At 37.9% G+C, this 2,783-nt stretch overlaps 1 pseudogene; it reads right to left on the bottom strand.

The window, feature by feature from the left end:
• Positions 1 to 1,310: 1,310 nt before the first annotated feature.
• The window catches only part of LOC115291673, a 36,239-nt pseudogene continuing 34,766 nt past the window's right edge, over positions 1,311 to 2,783 (bottom strand).

The raw sequence follows: 2,783 nt of genomic DNA, 5'->3' as shown, positions 1-2,783 counted from the left end.
GACAGAATGTATTAAATAAGCAAACACCCCCCAACAAGCAAAACAAGTACTACAATGTAAAAATGTTAAAAAAAGAAAACCCTCCCACATGCATAAATGAAAGATTGCACACAAAGAACTCACATCTTTTCAAGCATCAATAGTAAATATTCTGCTACTGTGTATTAAATACTGCATGGTTTGTCCAAGCTAAGATGAAACCACATCATGAATCAATAAGCATTTTTTATTTTCTTTCATTATCTACTATAATGTTTTTAAATGAATTATTATGAAGCTGTATCACTTCACTCTGGAGAGTTTGTCCTGATTTCCTTAGAAAGAAGTAAGAAGAAAGGTAAGATACAGATGTGGTTGATGAAAGTATGGTGACCTGGGCTGGCCAAATGAATATTCAAGACTTTTCTCCCTTCCATGAACTGTGCCTTTCATTTGCTATCAGATCAGCGATGAAGCAGTTTAACTCGTCAATCTGTACTTGCTCATTGATAATTATTTTTATGTTTAAACACCCACGAGTATATGAATTCAGCAGCATTATATCACATTCATATACACTAGTCCATGTGACCCAGCCACTGAGTCACAGCTATGTTTATAAATGCACCGCACATTAACTGCTCCATTACTACCTATATTTGCTCAGCAATGTGACAAGGTAGCTAAAACCATTTGCATGTCAGGTATGGGGAGCATCTTCTCTGCAGTAGTTGGTGTAGTCCCCATCTTCACTGAACCATTTATGCTTTCCATTCTTTTCTTATATAAAGTCTAAAATTACTTCTTTACATTAAAAAAAAACAACAAGTGTTGGATGGACAGAGGAATATTTCTCATCACAGAAGAATGACCAGAAATAAACATCCTACTGGGTTGATGGTTAGTCAGTCAAATTGGGACATCCTTTCATTATCAAGAGAGTGTAGTGAACTGATCCAGATTACACAAACCTCTCTTACTTACATGTGTCTCTTATCCTCCAAAAAATATATTAACTTTATACATTGGGTAAAATGTAGCTAAGTTGAAGTGTCCTACCAGTCTGCTACTCATAATATCACTTAGTTTTGGAGGGAAGCGTTTTTGTGTTGTTGTTCAAGGGGATCATATAAAAAGTTCCCTCAGAATTTGGGGGGAGAAATTTTAGTCATTTGTCCTATAGACCCTTAAGACCCAAGCACCAATATGAACCTCCTTAAAGTGAAGCTTCGCAGGTCAAGGAGCATTATTATTTGACCTTTTGTTGGGCTCAGTAATGGTGTGGACATGCAGATCATTCAGTGATCACTGCTTGGAGATCAAGATTGAATTTAACTCCTCACACATATGGCTGCGTATTCTGTAGGTGCTTCATTCACATTCCTTGCTTGTCTTGGGTTTATCCCAATGACAGAATGGTTCAAGGAAGCATAACCAATGCCCTGTCTGTTTTCCTCCAGGCATGGGTTAGAATAAGCTTCAGACTCTTCCGGGACCCTGAGCCAGCGGTCATTATCATAAGGACCAGCTTCTGATAACAGTGTTTCGGGATTTTGCCTGATTCCCCATCAGTTTCCTCACTCCGAAAGGGCTGGGGAATATCAGGCTGTAAGAGAAAGAAGCTGTTTTTACTACCACTTAAGGATGCGAGAGTGCACACGATTAGCAAACGACGAGTATATGCTAAATGGAGTCATATATACCAACAGAAATAACGTACACTTCCTCACGTTTGCTGCTGACATTTACATTTTTAAGCAGATGCTTACTCGTTAAAAGATGAAAGTCTTAGGACCACTATGTTCCTCCCAAGTAGTTATTTTGTGCTTCATTATTGTTCACTTTGAAGTCACAGAACCCTTTTTTTTTTAAGTTTAATTTATTTATTTTGAGAGAGACAGAGCAGGAGCTGGGGAGGGGCAGAGAGGGGCAGAAACAGAGAGAGAGCGAGAGAGAGAGAATCCCAAGGAGGTTTACCACTGTCAGCATAGAGCCCAGGATGGGGCTCCATCCCATGAACCTGACCAAAATCAAGAGTCAGATGCTCAGTCAAGTGAGCCACGCAGGTGCCCCCGCAGAATACTTTTCAATCTTTCAGCCCAAATTAATAACAAAAACATAAATATCCCACAAGAACCTTCAGACAGCTTACAAGATAAAGGATAGTATTAACACAGCCTAGAAGTAAATGATTAAAAATAAAATAGAACAGATGTCCTCTAATGGGTCAGAAAGAATAAATATTATGAGTTATCCAAGATACATTATTATGATTTAAAGCCTGAAATTAGAAATTGCTTTCAATGTTAGGAAGGGAGGGTCTAACTACAGGAAAATTATACAATATCTGGATTAACACAAGAAAATTATTATACCTCCAAATAAGTCAAATATCTTAAAGCTTCTGAGAAAGAGGTGAACTTAAGAAACAAAAAACAAGAGGGGCACCTGGGTGGCTTAGTTGGTAAAGTATCGGACTTCAGCTCATGATCTCACAGTGTGTGAATGTGAGCCCTGCATCAGGCTTTCTGCTGTCTGCACAGAGCCTGCTTCAGATCCTCTGTTCCCTTTCTCTCTGCCCCTCTCCTACTCATGCTTTCTCTCTCTCAAAAATAAATTAATATTTTTAAAAATTAAGAAAATTAACAGAAAAAGAGGTGAACTTACAAAAACAAAAATAAAATGTGTCCTGACGCTTCTCACTCTTTTCAGTTATTTGTTAACCGCTCCTAACTAAACAAGGACCTTACCTGGTAAAAAGGAAGATACCATTTTAATGCTAAGAGTTGTTATTTTAATTTTTA

This window comes from Suricata suricatta, chromosome 5 (assembly GCF_006229205.1).
Source record: "Suricata suricatta isolate VVHF042 chromosome 5, meerkat_22Aug2017_6uvM2_HiC, whole genome shotgun sequence".
Lineage (NCBI taxonomy): Eukaryota > Metazoa > Chordata > Mammalia > Carnivora > Herpestidae > Suricata > Suricata suricatta.
The sequence above is the reverse complement of the archived record's forward strand: the minus strand, read 5'-3'. Positions and strand labels throughout refer to the sequence as shown.